Source organism: Bos grunniens, chromosome X (genome assembly GCF_055505025.1).
Source record: "Bos grunniens cultivar Pamir isolate PY7600 chromosome X, Bosgru_T2T1.0, whole genome shotgun sequence".
NCBI lineage: Eukaryota > Metazoa > Chordata > Mammalia > Artiodactyla > Bovidae > Bos > Bos grunniens.
The window spans coordinates 56,126,943-56,147,425 of record NC_141194.1 but is presented as its reverse complement, the minus strand read 5'-3'; the positions used below and the strand labels follow the sequence as shown (position 1 = coordinate 56,147,425).

General features: G+C 43.6%; 1 protein-coding gene and 1 pseudogene across 5 annotated transcripts in view; both read left to right on the top strand.

Annotated features, from left to right (window-relative positions):
* Positions 1 to 20,483, top strand: part of LOC147340450 (zinc finger protein 81-like) — a 125,865-nt gene that overhangs the window by 34,306 nt on the left and 71,076 nt on the right. The window lies entirely within an intron of this gene.
* Positions 1,204 to 3,497, top strand: LOC147340453 (protein fem-1 homolog A-like; annotated as a pseudogene).

Below are 20,483 nucleotides of genomic sequence, written 5' to 3'. Positions count from 1 at the left end.
ATCCAAGGGACAGAGGAATGTTTACAAATACCAGTTTTATCAAGGAAATGTTCTAAGAAAAGTGAAGGAGGGAAAGGTCTCTTCTCTTATATCAACAGGGAAGGTTCCTTTTTTTAAACCTTATAGGCTGTGAGTTCCCTAAGCCCAAGTTCCCACAGGGGTGACTCAGATCATTCTTGACAAATGCCTGCATGTGCACTGAGTTGCATTACAGGAAAGACCCCTGAGCGTGGGCACCTGGCTGCCTAACAGCAGCCTGGAAACCAGTTTCAGAATCATTTGCTGTAAGCACAAACCTGAGAAATGCCAGGGAAAGAGCACTTGGGGTCTTGCTTTCCTGTCACACTCAGCAAGATGTGTAGGAGCACAAGAGACCCATGGAGGAGTGTCTTCCAAGTCCAGTGGGACAGAAGAGAAGGCCTAGGCAGTCGACACAGCACTCCCAGTGCCGTCAGTCTGTGCTGTGTGTTCATTTACAGTCACAATGTCTCAAACGGCCAGGGCCACCGGAGCGACATACATTCCATTGGCGGTAATCCACAGTGAGCCTGCACCCCCTGCTAGTTTTTTCCACTGGCCGTACTATTGGTGCTTTACTGTCATAATCTACCTGCCACATTTTAGTCTTAATCAAGGCCGTGACTTCTCTTTGTCCTCCAGGGAGTCTCTGCTGTTCCTCTTCCGTCACCTGTGAGAGGATAGGGAGATGAGTTGGGGAGTGAATTGCACACTCTGCTGTCATCTCTCTGCACATGGCAATCCCTGAACCAAAGAATTCCCTTTGGTTTTTATCCAGCTTTCCTAGAACAAGCATGCAAAGCACTGTCCCAGTGACATATTCAGTCGTGGAAGCCACAATGACAGTTCCACTGACCCATGAACAACGTGGGGGTTAGGGGCATCAACCCCCTTCTGAGTGGAAAATCCAAGTATAACTTTAGACTCTTCCAAAACTTAACTACTAAGTCTACTATTGACTGGAAGCCTTACAGTTAACACAAACAGTTGATTAACACCTATTTTGTATGTTATATGCATTAACTGGGTGGTAGCAGTAAAGAAGCCGCCTGCCAGTGTAATAGATGGGCCATGTAGGTAGGTTTGATCCTTGGATGGGGAAGATCCCCTGGAGAAGGAAATAGCAACCCACTCCAGTATTCTTGCCTGAAAAATTCCATGGACAGAGGAGCCTCCCTGGAACCACAAAGTCAGACACGACTGATCACACACTCACACCCATGCATTATATCCTGTATTCTTCAAGTAAGCTGGAGAAAAAAATGTTATTAAGAAAATTGATAAGGAGATGCACCTAGGATGGAAGCGGGGGAGATGGTGAAGGCTGCAGCCTGCCCCTCTGGGCTCAGTCCTCAGTCCCCTGTCCCTCTAACCTTCCCTGTGCCAGCCCATGTCCTGGCGGAGGCCCAGATGGTGGACCTCCACACCACCATATACAACGCAATCCGTGGTAGATGCTTCAGAGGCTGCTTAGTGGCTGGACAGGGAGGAGCTGGACAAGCTGATGGGCGAGTTGGCCAATGGGGGAAAGGGGTGGGGGGTTAAGGTGGGGATGCCGCTTGTCATCACCTCCCATTACAGCCACCTAGATGTGGTTGTGGAGAAGGCAATGGCATCCCACTCCAGTACTCTTGCCAGGAAAATGCCATGAATGGAGAAGCCTGGTAGGCTGAAGTCCATGAGGCTGCACAGAGTTGGACACGACTGAAGCGACTTAGCAGCAGCATATGTGGTTGAGTAAGGTGGACCGTGCAGTGCCAGCTTGGAGGCGGGTGGCTTGGTACACTTCAATGACAAGACCATCAAGGGTGCGCAGCCACCCTGGGCCACCTAGGCCACTGACCCCTTGGACCTGGTGCAGGGCCTGCTGTACTGTGGAGCCTTGGTGAGCTACACCATGCGCACGTGCATGAAGCACCTGTGCGCTGACTGCTTCAGGGGGCACATGGAGGTGTTGTGCTACTCAGCAGACGAACACCAGGTGGACCTGGAGGTGACCAACCAACATAGGCACACGTGCCTCATGATCTCCTGTTACACAGGCCACTGCCAGATCACCCGCTATCTATTACTGCAGGGTGCCCAGGTGCACCTGTGCAGCATCAAGGACAGTGTGGCCCTGTGTGACTGCACCAAGGCCTGCAGCCTGGGTATCCTGCAGCTGCTGTTTGGGTGCCAGGCTCACAGGGAATGGGATGGCTATGGCGTAACACCACCTCTGGCTGCCCACATGACAGACCACACCAGCATCGTGGAGGACCTCAGCCAGGAGCAGCCTGCTGGGGAGGAGACGTGGCCAGGGATAGCCCAAGAAGGCCCCTCCACCAGCCAGGCATGTGTGTAGCCCCAGGGTGCCTGCTGCTGCAGCTCTTCCCAGGAGGAACACCTGAGCACCAGCTGGGAAGCTGCCTGACAGCCTTGGAGCTGCTGGGAGCCACCTACATGGCTAAGAAATGGGATCTGCTTGGGGTCCTGAAACTCTTGGTAGGGGGCTATGGAGCTGCGTCACCAGGGGACATATATCTGCCTAAACCCGAGTCCTCGCCTCTGACTATTCCAGGGAGGTGAACACCACCAAGGAATTGGAGGCACTCATCATGCAGGGGAATGAGAAGCATATGCAGGCACTGTTGACCTGAGAGCGGTCCTGGTCCCTCCCACCTGGACACTTCCCACTATATGCGCTACCAGGATGTGGTGTAGGCAAACTTGGACAGCATCTAGTGCTGCATCCACTAGTGGAAGTACACCTTGGACATGCAGGAGAACAACCTGGAGCCTCAGACCGCTAGAAGTTTCCTGTCCTTTGATGAACTCTTCTCCTAATTGCTCAAGAACTGCTTGGCCAAGGGGCAGCCTGAGTACGCCAGATGGCTTTGCAGATCTAATGTGGGTGCTGTGCAAAGGTCTGGAAAGTTGAGCGGGCCCAAGGAGCCCAGGGACTCAGCCCAGTTCACCACGGCCCTGGCCATCATCCTCTACCTGTTCTACCTGCTGGAGAAAGTGGAGTGCAGGCCGGATCAGGAGGACATGAAGCACCAGAGCTACTGCTCAAGTGTGCCCATCACAGCAAGAATGTCTTCACTCCTGCACATGGCGGTGGACGCCAACCACAAATGTGGTTCCCTTCTAAGTGGGCACATTCCCCTCTATCCAGGTGGTCAAGGTGCCCTTGACTGCAGGGCCAACTAGACAGCCGCAATTTTGACAACAACACCCCCAGTGCACATTGCAAAGCAGAACAACTGCCTGGGATCATGAATGCCCTGATAGAGGCAGGGACCCATATGGACACCACCACCCCCTTTAAGAAGACAGCCTAAGAGCTGCTACATGAGAAGCTGCTGGCCAAGAGCACCACTCAGCCCTTCAACTTTGTGACCCTGTAGTGTATTTCAGCCTGCACTCTGGACAAGAACAAGATCCCTTTCAAGGGCTTCATTCCCTAAGAGCTAGAGGCTTTCGTCTAGCTGTACTGAAAGGGGTTGGAGAGGAGAACCCAGCAGGGCCAGGGCCCATACCTGTCCCCACCCCGTCTCTGGAGACCATTTCTGGTGGCTGGAAACCAGGGAAGAGTTCACGGGTCTCCATGGCCCCCTCCCCTTATCAGGGAGAGGGGACAAGAATCAATGAGCTGTTGGTGGTAGAAGCTTCCAGACCATGTGCTCAGAGAACTGACTCTTTCTAGGGGTTAGCACACTCATGCTCCATAAGAAGATGCTCAACCTCCCACACGTCCCATCTGCCTGAGTTTCAGAGAATCTTGGCTCTGCCCTGTGGCAGAGGGATTGAAGCCATTGCCTTCCTTCCCTACTAGAAATACAAGAAGCTGAGAGTTGGGTTTGACCTCTACCTTTTATGTATCAAACCAGATAGACCCAGCTACCCAGGGCAGTGTTAGAACTGGAGGCCCTGAGGGGGCAAAATGGGAGAATCAACATTTCCGGCACATTTGCACCTGCTCCTTCTGCCCTGCTGTGGGTTGGACTCTTCCCCGAGCCACCAGCCCCTTGGGTAGCTTTTGTGGCTTGGTGTTCTGTTTATTTACCTGGCGGAGAGGAGTTGGTGCTTACCAGGTGGTGCAGTGGTAAAGAACCCACCTGCAGTGTAAGAGACACAGGAGATGTGGGTTCCATCCCTGTGTCGGGAAGATCCCCTGGAGAAGGGAATGGCCACTCACTCCAATATTCTTGCCTGGAGAAGCAACCCCACGGACAAAGGAACCTGGTGGGCTACAGTCCATGGGGTCGGAAAGAGTCCAAGAGAACTGAGCACCAACATCGGCAGCTTACATGTGTGGTGCAGAAGGTTTTACTTGTCTACACTTTTTAAAATTTATTTATTTATTCTAATTGCGGACTAATTACTTTACAATATTGTGGTGGTTTTGCCACACATTGACTTGAATTAGCTGCGGGTATTCATGTGTTCCCCCATTCCAAACCCTCCTCCCAACCTCCCTCTCCCACTTTTTAAAAAAGATTTTGGTGTCAGGCTCCCTAAGTTCATTTCATGTAGCAAGGTTTTATCTTGCCAGAGATGGCCTCGGCCAGCAAGGGTGAGCTATATTTTGTGAGGAATTTAGAAGGTAACAGTCCCCCAAACAAGGGTGACCGTACATTTCTGAACACTTGACTCATTAGCCTTTTACTTGGGCCGCCCTACTTCCCATTCTCACTAGAAAGAGAAGTCATTTTCCAAACAAGGAGCAAGCGGCTTGCCAGCCACTTCCCACCCAACAAGAGCTATTAATAGGTTGGTTGGTTTGGGGGTTGATTTTCAGTTTCTGAGTTCAAACTGCAGGTCACCTCTGCCTCACAAATCACACAGAAGGACACAGGTTTGTGGCGAACAACCCAAGTGTCTGTAGCCATTTTTTAGATGCTTGGAAACCATGATCCACATGACCCTGAGACAATTCCAGGTATTGACATACTAACCCACTGAGTCAGCTAGATAAGATGGTGGATGTGCGAAATAGGTTGTCGAATAAAGTAGTACAAAATCTTGGTCTCCCATCACTGGGGGTGGGGAGGGTGATCAAGTGCTCTTGCTGGAGAAGCCACCCCTGCAAGATTGTCTTGTGTGGAGGCGGGGTGGGGGAGGTCTCCTCCATGTGCCATGGCTGCCAGCAGGAGAGTGTTTTTGGCATCTTGGGAAAGCAGTCAAGAGTAGAAGGGGACTGGAACTGCCACCCCCACAGCTCAGGAAAGAGGCCATTCCCACCCTGTGCCTCTCCTCCAGCCCTGTCTTGGGGAAGCTACACAGAAGCCTCCAGAAGCCATGGTAGGTCCTTGGATATTCTGTCCCTCTAAGGGGACTAGGTCTTGTTTGGATTTGCAGTGTTAGTTAGGACGTTCTTTATTTTCCAGACTAGGTTCTTACCTTCTGTCAAGGCAGGAAATGCCATCACTGTCCCTGGCAGTGTAGTAGCCTGGAATAAAGAAACGAGGCAGTATCCAAAAAAAAAAAATCCATAAGGAAGAGAAAAAACATTCACAGTACTGTCCTGTATTTATTGATACTGTAAGTTTATGTCATCTCTTTACAAGAGGAGTTATTTGTCAGTAGCTACATCAGTATTGTTTTATGTGATACAAACACTATAGATGTTTTACATTTTATTAACACTAGATATGACAAATGAAAAGATAATGTAAAAAAGAAATTCATATTTATTTACACTTATGATTCATGCCCTGATAATGAAGAAACAGCAATATGATTGCTTTATGGTAGCTCAGCCTATATGCTAATGAGTGAATTGTTTTAAAATTTTTGTGGCATACAGTATAATAGTCATATTCATAATCAGTATCAAGCATTTTTACTTTAAAAAACAGGTCTGATGACTGGCTTATATGTAGTTTTCCCATTTACAAGACAGAGTGAGGTATCCCTTACAATAATGTAATTCTTTCAGAGCAAAGTTGTAAAACAATAAGAAAACTAACACACTAATAATTTCATATTAAATATCACTCATCTTCTGCCTATGTAAGGATAGGCTGTCCATTGCAATACATCTTGCACACAATATTTTCTATACGATGCATACCTAGAAGATGAGAATGGCTAAAAAACATCCCATACAGTTCTTGTCATACAGTTATTAGATTTTCACATGAAGACATGCAAAACACATACACAACAGATATGTTTGATAACCATAAGGCATGATTCTTTGCTAAAGTGGATGTGGATCATCATGAAGGTTTTCATGCTTGTCTTCGTGTTGAGTAGATTGGGGAGGAAGAGGAAAAGGAGGAGTTCGTCTTGCTGTCTCCGGGGAAGCAGAGGTGAAGGAAATGGAAGGGAAGGCAGGAGAGGCAGGTACACATGGTGTAACTTTATGGAAACATCGTGATCTCTGAGTTTTTTGCTTTTTCTTTCTTCCAAAAATGCTTCTATAGTGTACCAACCATTCTTCCACCATTTGCTTTAGTTTCAGTGCCTGTATCATAGAAGATGCTATATTATAAAAGAAGTCAAAAGCAGTCTTGAGCAGTCTGCCAGATTGTCTAATGTCAGTTTGTTTTCTTTCTTTTTTTTATTCTTTTTAATTCATTTGTTTTATTTTTTTTTTATTTTTTATTTTTTTGGATTCATTTTGATATTTGGCAAAACTAATACAATTATGTAAGGTTTAAAAATAAAATAAAATTAATTAAAAAAATAAAAATAAAATATCTAAAAAAATAATTCATTTGTTTTAACTGGAGGCTAATTACTTTACAATATTGCATTGGTTTTGCCACACATTGACATGAGTCCACCACGGACGTACATGTGTTCCCCATCCTGAACCTCCCTCACCATCCCATCCCTCTGGGTCATCCCAGTGCACCAGCCCTGAGCATCCTGTATCATTCATCAAACCTGGACTGGCGATTCGTTTGACATATGATAATATACATGTTTCAATGCCATTCTCCCAAATTATCCCACCCTCGCCCTCTCCCACAGGGTCCAAAAGACTGTTCTATACATCTGTGTCTCTTTTGCTGTCTCGCATACAGGGTTATCGTTACCATCTTTCTAAATTCCATATATATGCATTAGTATACTGTATTGGTGTTTTTCTTTCTGGCTTACTTCACTCTGTATAATAGGCTCCAGTTTCATCCACCTCATTAGAACTGATTCAAATGTATTCTTTTTAATGGCTGAGTAATATTCCATTGTGTATATGTACCACTGCTTTCTTATCCATTCGTCTGCTGATGGGCATCTAGGTTGCTTCCATGTCCTGGCTATTATAAACAGTGCTGTGATTAACATTGGGGTACACGTGTCTCTTTCAATTCTGGTTTCCTTGGTGTGTATGCCCAGCAGTGGGATTGCTGGGTTGTATGGCAGTTCTATTTCCAGCTTTTAAACGAATCTCCACACTGTTCTCCATAGTGGCTGTACTAGTTTGCATTCCCACCAACAGTGTAAGAGGGTTCCCTTTTCTCCACACCCTCTCCAGCATTTATTGCTTGTAGACTTTTGGATCTTAGCCATTCTGACTGGCGTGAAATGGTACCTCATTGTGGTTTTGATTTGCATTTGTCTGATAATGAGTGCTGTTGAGCATCTTTCCATGTGTTTATTAGCCATCTGTATGTCTTCTTTGGAGAAATGTCTATTTAGTTCTTTGGTTCATTTTCTGATTGGGTTGTTTATTTTTCTGGAATTGAGCTGCAGGAGTTGATTGTATATTTTTGAGATTAGTTGTTTGTTGCTTCACTTGCTATTATTTTCTCCCATTCTGAAGGCTGTATTTTCACCTTGCTTATAGTTTCCTTTGTTGTGCAGAAGCTTTTAAGTTTAATTAGGTCCCATTTGTTTATTTTTGCTGTTATTTCCAGTATTCTGGGAGGTGGGTCATAGAGGATCCTGCTGTGATTTATGTTGGAGAGTGTTTTGCCTATGTTCTCCTCTAGGAGTTTTATAATTTCTGGTCTTATGTTTAGATCTTTAATCCGTTCTGAGTTTATTTTTGTGTATGGTGTTAGAAAGTGTTAGAGCTTCATTCTTTACAAGTGGTTGACCAGTTTTCCCAGCACCACTTGTTAAAGAGATTGTCTTTTCTCCATTGTATATTCTTGCCTCCTTTGTCAAGGATAAGATGTCCATGCTGCTGCTGCTGCTGCTGAGTTGCTTCAGTTGTGTCCGACTCCTAGCAACCCCATGGACTGCAGCCTACCAGGCTCCTCTGTCCATGGGATTTTCCAGGCTAGAGTACTGGAGTGGGTTGCCATTGCCTTCTCTCAAGGTGTCCATAGGTGTGTGGATTTATCTCCAGGCTTTCTATTTTGTTCCATTGATGTATTTTTCTGTCTTTGTGCCAGTACCATACTGTCTTTATGACTGTGGCTTTGTAGTAGAGCCTGAAGTCAGGCAGGTTGATTCCTCCAGTTCCACTCTTCTTTCTCAAGATTTTTTTGGCTATTCGAGGTTTTTTGTATTTCCATACAAATTGTGAAATTATTTGTTCTAGCTCTGTGAAAAATACCGTTGGTAGCTTGATAGGGATTGCATTGAATCTATAGATTGCCTTGGGTAGTATACTCATTGTCACTATATTAATTCTTCTAATCCATGAACATGGTATATTTCACCATCTATTAGTGTCCTCTTTGATTTCTTTCACCAGTGTTTTATAGTTTTCTATATATACGTTTTTTCTTTCTTTAGGTAGATATATTCCTAAGTATTTTATTCTTTTCATTGCAATGGTGAATGGAATTGTTTCCTTAATTTCTCTTTCTGTTTTCTCATGATTAGTGTATAGGAATGCAAGGGATTTGTGTGTGTTGATTTTATATCCTGCAATGTTACTATATTCATTGATTAGCTCTAGCAATTTTCTGGTGGAGTCTTTAAGTTTTTCTACACAGAGGATCATGTCATCTGCAAATAGTGAGAGTTTTACTTCTTGTTTTCCAATCTGGATTCCTTTTATTTCCTTTTTCTGCTCTGATTGCTGTGGCCAAAACTTCCAAAACTATGTTGAATAGTAGTAGTGAGAGTGGGAACCCTTGTCTTGTTCCTGACTTTAGGGGAAATGCTTTCAGTTTTTCACCATTGAGGATAATGTTTGCTGCGGGTTTGTGATATATAGCTTTTATTATGTTGAGGTATGTTGCTTCTCTGCCTGCTTTCTTGAGGGTTTTTATCATAAATGGATGTTGAATTTTGTCAAAGGGTTTCTCTGCATCTATTAAGACAATCATATGCTTTTTATTTTTCAATTTGTTAATGTGGTGTATTACATTGATTGATTTGTGGATATTGAAGAATCCTTGCATCCCTGGGATAAAGACCACTTCGTCATGATATATGATCTTTTTAATGTGTTGTTGGATTGTTTGCTAGAATTTTGTTAAGGATTTTTGCATCTATGTTCATCAGTGATATTGGGCTGTATTTTTCTTTTTTTGTGTGACATCTTTGTCAGGTTTTGGTATTAGGGTGGTGGTGGCCTCCTAGAATGAGTTTGGAAGTTTACCTTCCTCTGCAATTTTCTGAAAGAGTTTGAGTAGGATAGGTGTTAGCTCTTCTCTACATTTTTGGTAGAATTCAGCTGTGAAGCCTTCTGGTCCTGTGATTTTGTTTGCTGGAAGATTTCTGATTACAGTTTCAATTTCCGTGCTTGTGATGGGTCTGTTAAGATTTTCTATTTCTTCCTGGTTCAGTTTTGGAAAGTTGTACTTTTCTAAGAATTTGTCCATTTCTTCCAAGTTGTCCATTTTACTGGCATATAGTTGCTGATAGTAGTCTCTTATGATCCTTTGTATTTCTGTGTTGTCTGTTGTGATTTCTCCATTTTCATTTCTAATTTTATTGATTTGATTTTTCTGCCTTTGTTTCTTGATGAGTCTGGCTAATGGTTTGTCAATTTTATGTATCCTTTCAAAGAACCAGCTTTTGGCTTTGTTGATGTTTTCTGTGGTCTCTTTTGTTTCTTTTGCATTTATTTGTGCCCTAATTTTTAAGATTTCTTTCCTTCTACTAACCCTGGGGTTCTTCATTTCTTCCTTTTCTAGTTGCTTTAGGTGTAGGGTTAGGTTATTTATTTGACTTTTTTCTTGTTTCTTGAGGTATGCCTGTATTGCTATGACCTTTCCCCTTAGCACTGCTTTTACAGTATCCCACAGGTTTTGGGTTGTTGTGTTTTCATTTTCATTCGTTTGTATGCATATTTTGATTTCTTTTTTGATTTCTTCTGTGATTTGTTGGTTATTCAGCAGCGTGTTGTTCAGCCTCCATATGTTGGAATTTTTAATAGTTTTTCTCCTGTAATTGAGATCTAATCTTACTGTATTGTGGTTAGAAAAGATGCCTGGAATGGTTTCAGATTTTTTGAATTTACCAAGGCTAGATTTATGGCCCAGGATGTGATCTGTCCTGGAGAAGGTTCCGTGTGCACTTGAGAAAAAGATGAAATTCATTGTTTTGGGGTGAAATGTCCTATAGATATAAATTAGGTCTAATTGGTCTATTGTATCATTTAAAATTTGTGTTTCCTTGTTAATTTTCTGTTTAGTTGATCTATCCATAGGTGTGAGTGGAGTATTAAAGTCTCCCACTATAATTGTGTTATTGTTAATTTCTCCTTTCATACTTGTTAGCATTTGTCTTACATATTGTGGTGCTCCTATGTTGGGTGCATATATATTTATAGTTGTTATATCTTCTCCTTGGATGGATCCTTTGATCATTATGTAGTGTCCTTCTTTGTCTCTTTTCATAGCCTTTGTTTTAAAGTCTATTTTATCTGATATGAGTATTGCTACTCCTGCTTTCTTTTGGTCCCTATTTGCATGGAAAATCTTTTTCCAGCCCTTCACTTTCAGTCTGTATGTGTCCTCTGTTTTGAGGTGGGTCTCTTGTAGACAACATATACAGGGGTCTTGTTTTTGTATCCATTCAGCCAGTCTTTGTCTTTTGGTTGGGGCATTCAACCCATTTACGTTTAAGGTAATTATTGATAAGTATGATCCCGTTGCCATTTACTTTATTGTTTTGGGTTCGAGTTTATACACCCTTTTTGTGTTTCCTGTCTAGAGAAGATCCTTTAGCATGTGTTGGAGAGCTGGTTTTCTGGTGCTGAATTCTCTCAGCTTTTGCTTGTCTGTAAAGCTTTTGATTTCTCCTTCATGTTTGAATGAGATCCTTGCTGGGTACAGTAATCTGGGCTGTAGGTTATTTTCTTTCATCACTTTAAGTATGTCCTGCCATTCCCTCCTGGCCTGAAGAGTTTCTATTGAAAGATCAGCTGTTATCCTTATAGGAATCCCCTTGTGTGTTATTTGTTGTTTTTCCGTTGCTGCTTTTAATATTTGTTCTTTGTGTTTGATCTTTGTTAATTTGATTAATATGTGTCTTGGGGTGTTTCGCCTTGGGTTTATCCTGTTTGGGACTCTCTGGGTTTCTTGGACTTGGGTGATTATTTCCTTCCCCATTTTAGGGAAGTTTTCAACTATTATCTCCTCAAGTATTTTCTCATGGTCTTTCTTTTTGTCTTCTTCATGATTCAAATATTGGGGCATTAAATATTGTCCCAGAGGTCTCGGAGATTGTCCTCATATCGTTTAATTCGTTTTTCTTTTTTCCTCTCTGTTTCATTTATTTCTACCATTCTATCTCCTACCTCACTTATCCTATCTTCTGCCTCCATTATTCTACTGTTGGTTCCCTCCAGAGTGTTTTTTATCTCATTTATTGCATTATTTATTATATATTAGCTCCTTGTTAAACCTTTCTTGCATATTCTCAATCCTTGTCTCCAGGTTATTTATCTGTAACTCCATTTTGTTTTCAAGATTTTGGATCATTTTCTCTATCGTTATTTGGAATTCTTTATCAGGTAGATTCCCTATCTCTTCCTCTTTTGTTTGGTTTTGTGGGCACTTATCCTGTTCCTTTACCTGCTGGGTATTTCTCTGCCTTTTCATCTTGTTTATATTGCTGTGTTTGGGGTGGCCTTTCCGTATTCTGGCAGTTTGTGAAGTTTTCTTTATTGTGGAGTTTCCTCACTGTGGGTGGGGTTGGACAGGTGGCTTGTCAAGGTTTCTTGGTTAGGGAAGCTTGTGTTGGTGTTCTGGTGGGTGGAGTTGGATTTGTTCTCTCTGGAGTGCAATGAAGTGTCCAGTAATGAGTTATGAGATGTCAGTGGGTTTGGTGTGACTTTGGGCAGCCTGTATATTGAAGCTAAGGGGTATGTTCCTGTGTTGCTGGAAAATTTGTGTGGTATGTCTTGCTCTGGAACTTTTTGGCCCTTGGGTGGTGCTTGGTTTCAGTGTAGGTATGGAGGTGTTTGATGAGCTCCTGTCAGTTAATGTTCCCTGGAGTCAGGAGTTCTCTGGTGTTCTCAGGATTTGGTCTTAAGCCTCTTGCCCCTGGTTTTCGGTCTTATTCTTACAGTAGCCTCAAGACTTCTCCATCTATACAGCACTGATGATAAAACATCTAGGTTAAAGATAAAAAGTTTCTCCACAGTGAGGGACACCCAGAGAGGTTCATAGAGTTACATGGAGAAGAGAATAGGGAGGAGGGAGATAGAGGTGACCAGGAGGAGAGGAAGGGGAATCAAAAGAGGAGAGAGCAAGCTAGCCAGTAATCACTTCCTTATGTGCTCTCCACAGTCTGGACCGCTCAGAGATGTTCACGGAGTTATACAGAAAAGAGAATAGGGAGGAAGGAGACAGAAGTGGCCAGGAACATAAAGGGGGAAATCAAAAGGAGAGAGACAGATCCAGCCAGTAATCAGTTCCCTAAGTGTTCTGTATAGTCCAGAACACACAAAGAGATCCACAGAGTTGGGTAGAGAAGAGAAGGGGGAGGGAGGAGATAGAGGCGACCTGGTGGAGAAAAAGGAGAGTCCAAAGGGGGAGAGAGCAGTCAAGCCAGTAATCTCGCTCCCAAGTAAAAATGGGTACTGAAGATTGGGTTCTTAAATGTACAAAATTGATAACAAATACCAAAAAGCAAAGATTAAAAATCTAGAGTAGAGGTTGGATTCTCAAAAATACAATATTAAAGAAAAAAACAAAGTCAAAAAAATATAAAATATATATATATATATGAAGTTTGCTTTAAAAAATAGGGTCTTTTTTTTTTTTTTGCAAAGTAATAGTAAGCCTGGTAGGCTGCAGTCCATGGGGTTGCTAAGAGTCGGACACGACTGAGAGACTTCACTTTCACTTTTCGCTCTCATGCATTGGAGAAGGAAATGGCAACCCACTCTAGTGTTCTTGCCTGGAGAATCTAGGGATGGGGGAGCCTGGTGGGCTGCTGTCTAAGGGGCCGCACAGAGTCGGACATGACTGAAGCAACTTAGCAGCAGCAGCAGCAGCAGTAGGTTATAAAAATGAAAATTAAAGGAGTAATAGAGGAATTAAAAATAAAAAAAATTTTTAATTTAAAAAATGCTAATAGAAAAATATATCTAGGACTTTCTCTGGTGGTGGTGTGGACAGTGTGGGGTCAGTTCATTTTCAGATAGTTCCTTAATCTGGTTTATTCTTCTCAAAATCTGTAGGCCCCTTCCTATGTAGTTGGTGCTAACTACAGGGTTTTAATCTATTGCACCTGTCACTTCCAAAGTGGTTCCCTCTGTTTATGTTAGCTTCTTCTGTTTGCTGGTCTCTTCAGTGTTTAATTTCCACCCTGACACAAGGGGGCGGTGGTTGACACTTTTTTAGGCTCACTTGTTCATTCGTGCTATGGGAAGGGAGGAACACTGCAAACAAATAACACACGTGTGCTCGCAGTGTCTCGGCCACACTGGGTTTGCCCCTGCTCACAGTGTGTGTGCTTTCCCTGTCTACCCTGCTTAGGCTCTAGGTTGCTCTGCTAGGAACTGTCTGAGGCTGGCCCTGGTTGTATGCACTTCCCAGGTCTAAGCTGCTCAGGTTCAGGTACTCGGGTACTCCACAAAGGCACAGACTTGGTTGGGGCTGCATTTTGTGCCCTTCCCAGGTCCAAGCAGCTCAGGTGACCAGGTGCTTGGCAAGCGTGGTCTCTGTGACTTATCGCCTCCCCTGTCCCTGCCACTTGGTTTTCTGGGTGTACAACTGGCGCGCCTTCTCAGGTGTGCCGTGTGTCTCTTCTGGGGAGCTGATCTCTGGCTGCAACCCTCCCGGCAGATATCAACCATCCAGAATCCTAAGAAGTCTTGGTTAGCAACGAAGCCTGCTTGCAGTTTGGTAGATGATGCCTCTCTGGGGCTGTGATTGCCCCCTTCCAGCTCTGGCTACCCTCGCCTGCCTGTCTCTGGTGGGGGGTGGGCTGGTCCACAGCCAACTAGCTCTGCTCAGTCCTTTGTTCTGTGAGAGGGCCTGGCAGTGTCGTAGGTTAGGGCTTTTCACGGGATAGCTATCCCACAGTCTGGATTGCTGTCTCAAGTTAGTTCCCTCAGATTGCCCTCGGGGCATTCAGGACCGGTCCTTACTCTAAGCAATGCAGCCCTGCCCAGCCCCAGCTTGCTAGTGGCGGATACAGGCATCTGTGCTGCTTCTCCACTGGGGGAGTTACCGTTGGGCACGTAATCTGTGGGTTTTAATTATTTATTTACTTTTCCTCTCGTTGGGCATGTAATCTGTGGGTTTTAATTATTTATTTATTTTTCCTCCTGGTTATGCCTGAGGTTCCAAGGCTCGCCACAGACTCATCAGTGAGAGTGTTTCCTGGTGTTTGGGAACTTCTCTCTTTTTTAAGACTCTCTTCCTGGGACAGATCTCCATCCCTACCTCTTTGTCTCTCTTTTTATCTTTTATATTTTTTCCTACCTCCTTTTGAAGACAATGGGCTGCTTTTCTGGGTGCCTGATGTCCTCTGCCAGCAATCAGAAGTTGTTTTGTGGAATTTACTCAGCGTTCAAATGTTCTTTTGATGAATTTGTGGGAGAGAAAGTGGTCTCCCTGTCCTATTCCTCCGCCATCTTAGGACCACCCCCTCCAGTTTGTTTTCTAACTCTGCTTCTTCTGCGTCTTCTTGTCTTCTTCCTCCTCATTGTCAGGCATTGGTTGGGAAGTAGGCACTCATCTCCATCAGGTAGTCTTCTGTGAATTCCTCTGGTGTGGTGTCTATTAGCACTTGAATTTTTCCAAGATCCATATCTTGAAACCCTTATCCCCTGCACCCCCTTTTTTTTTTTTTTGCCACATCTACAACTTCCTGATTTCCTTGATGGGCTCTGTCATAAATCCTGTGAAGTCATACACAACATCTGCACAGTTTTCTCCAGCAGGATTTTATTGTTTTTGGGCTTGATGGCTTTTGTGGCTTTTTCTGTAACAACAATGGCATCTTCAATAATGTAATCCTTTCAGACTTTAAAGATGTCCTCTCTATTGGAGTTCTCTTCCATAGTGTTGACAATCATTTCCATAGAGGACTGTGTGTAATGAGCCTTAAAAGTCCTTATGACCACCTGATTTAGAGGCTTAAATAGAGATACATTGTTTGGGGGCACTTGAATTACTTTAATGCCTTTAAGTTTAACACCTGGGGTTCTGGGTGGCCAGGGTATATTGTCCAAGATCAAAAGAACTTTAAAAGACAGTCTCTTACTGGAAAGGTACTTCTTTATCTCAGAGACAAAGCATCGATGGAACCAATCCAGGAAAAGAGTTCTGATTCTTCAGGTCTTCTTGCTGTACAATCAAAAGACTGGCAGCTGGTGTTTATCTTTTCCCATCAAGGCTTCCCTGGTGGCTAAAATGGTAAAAAATCTGCCTGCAATGCAGGAGACACGGGTTAGATCCCTGGGTCAGGAAGATCCCCTGTGGAAGGAAATGGCAACCCACTCCAATATGCTTACCTGGAGAATCCCATGGACAGAGGAGCCTGGAGGACTAGAGTCCATGGGATCTCAAAGAGTTGAGACTAACACACTGAGGTCTCAGGATTAGCATCTTTATAGATAAGGGCAGTCCAGTTCATAAACTCAGCTCCTTTTGAACAAAACAGTAGCATTAGCATATCCATTTCTGCCTTAAATCCTGGTACTTGCTTCTCTTCCTTACTAATAAATGTCTTTTCTTAAATTTTTTCCCCAGAATAGGGCACGTTTGTCTGTATTCAAAAGCTGTTCAGGCAGGTATCCCTCTCCTCATTGATTTTTCTACATGGTATCTGGAACTCATCTGCTGCCGCCTGGTGGGTACAAGCTGCTTCTCCTCTTGACATTTTAAGGCTTCCCTGATAGCTCAGTTGGTAAAGAATCCACCTGCAATGCAGGAGACCTGGGTTGGATCCCTGGGTTGGGAAGATCCCCTGGAGAAGGGAAAGGCTACCCACTCCAGTGTTCTGGCCTGGAGAATTCCTTGGACTACACAGTCCATGGAACCTCAAAGAATCGGACATGACTGAGCATCCGTCAGTCAATCCTGACATCCCTGCCTTCAATCCTGGTGCTTGCTTGTCTTCCTTACTAATAAATGTCTTTTTTCACATATTTCCGGCAGAATAGGGCACTTTTGTTTATTCAAAACCTCTTCAGGCAGATACCCCTCTCCTCAGTGATTCCTCTACATACCTGGAACTCATCTGCTGCCCCCTGGTGGGTACAAGCTGCTTCTCTTGACATTTTAAAAGCCAAACAAACCTCTTTCTTAAAATTATCAGACCTTTCTGTACTGACATTACATTCTCCAGCTTTAGATTCTTCACCTTCCTTTTGCTTTAGGTTGTTGTAGAAAGACTTTGCTTTTCCTTGAATCATATAGAGAAGCTTTTGGTATGCCTTTCTCAGAGCAATCCTGCATCTACATTAAAGCTGCATTTTCAAGATGAGATAAGGTGTTTCATAAAAAGTGCAAGGTTTTCATGCCTGTTGGTATAGCCGCAGTGACAGCTTCATCTGTTTCTTTTTTTTTTTTTAATGCAGTAGTCCTTATTGCTGGATTTAGTTGCCTTGAGATGGTGGGCAACCACAGCCGCAGACCTCAACCTATAGCACATATCAAACAATTCAACTTTTTGTTGTAATGCGATGGCTTTTCTCTGCTTCTTGGGAGCACTTCCAGCATCACTAGTGGTTTGGTTTGGTTCATGGTGTTATTCAAGGTTTACAGTATTGCACTAAGCACGATGAAAAATACATGAGGACCACAGAAGATGACTTGTTACTTCAATACACAATTTGTTGGAGAAACAAACTGCTCACACAGAGATGATTAATATCACATGGTGTTTTAAGCAGATACCTGCATCACTTGAGCTCATTGAAATTGCAAAAGGAGGTGGGTATGAAGTGATTGCAGTTGTACAGTATGGATGACAGTTAAATCTATGCAGTTATAATTTATTTCTGACTTTTCCCATGTGCTTACATTTCTCTTGACTGTGAACAGCGGCATGTATTATTGTAACTGTGTGCATAAGTTTTGATAAATTGAACCTTTTTATAATAGATTTTGGAGAAGGCAATGGCACCCCACTCCAGTACTCTTGCCTGGAAAATCCCATGGGCGGAGGAGCCTGGTAGGATGAAGTCCATGGAGTCTCAAAGAGTCGGACACGACTGAGCAACTTCACTTTCACTTTCATGCATTGGAGAAGGAAATGGCAACCCACTGCAGTGTTCCTGCCTGGAGAATCCCAGGGACAGGGGAGCCTGGTGGGCTGCCGTCTGTGGGTTGCACAGAGTTGGACACCACTGAAGTGACTTAGCAGCATAATAGATTTGCATACATTTTATGATAGTAAATAGCAAAAGAGACTATTATCTACACATTTTTGATGAATTCAGGACATACCTAACAGTTTCTAAACATTTTGATATTTCTAGGTTACACGGTTCATCTGTGAGTTTTTCAAATAAATAGTTGCAAATCCCAATAATTTTTTTCAATAGATTTTTTGAAAATAATCCATGTGTAAGTGGGCCAGTGTGGCTCAAACCAATGTTGATCAAGGGTCAATTGTACATTGAAATGGCTTAACAGCCCACCTCAACCCCCAGGGACACTTTTCACTTATCTGTACCTAAACCCCATGAACTGAATCTGGGTGCTCCCTCATTCTCTCGAGATCAGATAAAATGGTCTTAGGTACCTGTATCCAACAGAGCCTTAAAAGTCTGATCTCTCCCTTCGACAAAGTTCTCCAGCATACTCAGAGGGGGCGTGCATGGCCTTTGGTCCCTTTTGGGAACAGGGACCCCCCTGCTCCACCCCAATAATTTCTTCAAAGGGGTCAATTTCAGAATACAAGGGAAGGGAGGGACAAGGTGTGGAGTGAGAGGGAGGCTAAAGGCTAGAAGGCACGTCTTTATGTTTAGTTTATAACAATGAAACAGCTGCTTGGGCCTCAACCAAAGGTTCTCTTGTTTTCAATATGCCCAGAGCTCTGTATCAGATGGCAAGGTCCTTGTGACTGATGCCATCTCTTTCAGATTTGAGGATGCCTTGATTCTGTTCAGTTCATTTGCTCAGTCATGTCCGACTCTTTGTGACCCCATTAATGGCAGCACGCCAGGCCTCCCTGTCCATCACCAACTCCCAGAGTTCACCCAAACCCATGTCCATTGAGTCGGTGCCATCTAACCATCTCATCCTCTGTCGTCCCCTTCTCCTCCTGCCCTCAATCTTTCCCAGCATCAGGGTCTTTTCAAATGAGTCAGCTCTCCGCATCAGGTGGCCAAAGTATTGGAGTTTCAGCTTCAACATCAGTCCTTCCAATGAATATTCAGGATTGATTTCCTTTAGGATGGACTGGTTGGATCTCCTTGCAGTCCAAGGGACTCTCAAGAGTCTTCTCCAACACCATAGTTCTAAAGCATCAATTCTTTGGCGCTCAGCTTTCTTCACAGTCCAACTCTCACACCCGTACATGACCACTGGAAAAACCATAGCCTTGACTAGATGGACCTTTGTGGACAAAGTAATGTCTCTGTTTTTCAATATGGTGTCTAGATTGGTCATAACTTTCCTTCCAAGGAGCAAGCATCTTTTAATTTCATGGCTTCAGTCACCATCTGCAGTGATTTTGGAGCCCAGAAAAATAAAGTCAGCCACTGTACTGTTTCCCCATCTATTTCCCATGAACTGATGAGACTGGATGCCATGATCCTAGTTTTCTGCATGTTGAGCTTTAAGCCAACCTTTTCACTCTCCTCTTTCACTTTCATCAAGAGGCTGTTTAGTTCTTCACTTTCTGCCATAAGGGTGGTGTCATCTGCATATCTGAGGTTACTGATATTTCTCCCAGCAATCTTGATTCCAGCTTGTGCTTCATCCAACCCAGTGTTTCTCATGATGTACTCTGCATAGAAGTTAAAAAAGCAGGGTGACAATATACAGCCTTGACGTACTCCTTTTCCTATTTGGAACCAGGCTGTTGTTCCATGTCCAGTTCTAAGTGTTGCTTCCTGACATGCATACAGGTTTCTCAAGAGGCAGGTCAGGTGGTCTGGTATTCCCATCTCTTTCAGAATTTTCCACAGTTTATTGTGATTCACACAGTCAGAGGCTTTGGCATAGTCAGTAAAGCAGATATAGATGTTTTTCTGGAACTTTCTTGCTTTTTCGATGATCCATCATATTTTGGCAATTTGATCTCTTGATTCTGTAGCCATGGCCATATTGCTTTCTAGTCATACACATTGGCTAGCTTAGGCATTACTAGTGCAGTTGTTGCTGTTGTTCAGTCACTAGTCATGTCCCACTCTTTGTGACTCCATAGATTGCAGCACGCCAGGCTCCTCTGTCCCCCACTACATCCCAGAGTTTGCTTAAATTCATGTTCATTGAGTTGGTGATACAATCTAACCGTCTCATCCTCTGTCATTCCCCTCTCTTCCTGCCTTCAATCTTTTCATCATTAGGGTCTTTTTTTAGTGAGTCAACAGTTCACATCAGGTATCCAAAGTATTGGAGCTTCAGCTTCAGCATCAGTCCTTCCAATGAGTATTCAGGGTTGACTTGTTTTAGGATTGACTAGTTTGATTTCCTTGCAGTCCAAGGGACTCTCAAGGCTGTGATCCATGAAGGGGAACTAGTGCAATGGCAATCTTTAAAGATGTTCACTTCAGTTTGGGGCGTTTGCTACCCATGTTCATGATAGTGGGAGAGGAAAAAGTTTTTTTCCAGCTTCTTAGGGTCCCTGGCAGGATCTAAAAATTAAACTGACAGAGACAGATTAACAGAGAAAACCGTACACATTTGTTTGTAAGTTTTACATGACACGGGAGCCTTCATAAGGAAAGGAAGACACAAAGAAACAGTTAGACTTCAGGAGTTCTGGGCTGGGTTTGGTAAAGACTGGATGGTTGTGGAGGAATATGATAAGTCAGAGAGTGTGAGGGAAGTTTAGTTAACTGGGAGAGACTTAGCACAAACTGTTTCTTAGGGTCCCTTTGGTTTTCTGAGATAAGGATGCTCCTTTCCTCTCAGTGTAAGCAGGGAACCTTTCACATGAAGGTTTAATGACCTGTTTCAGGGAAGAAGGGCAGGGGGAAAGGTCAGAGT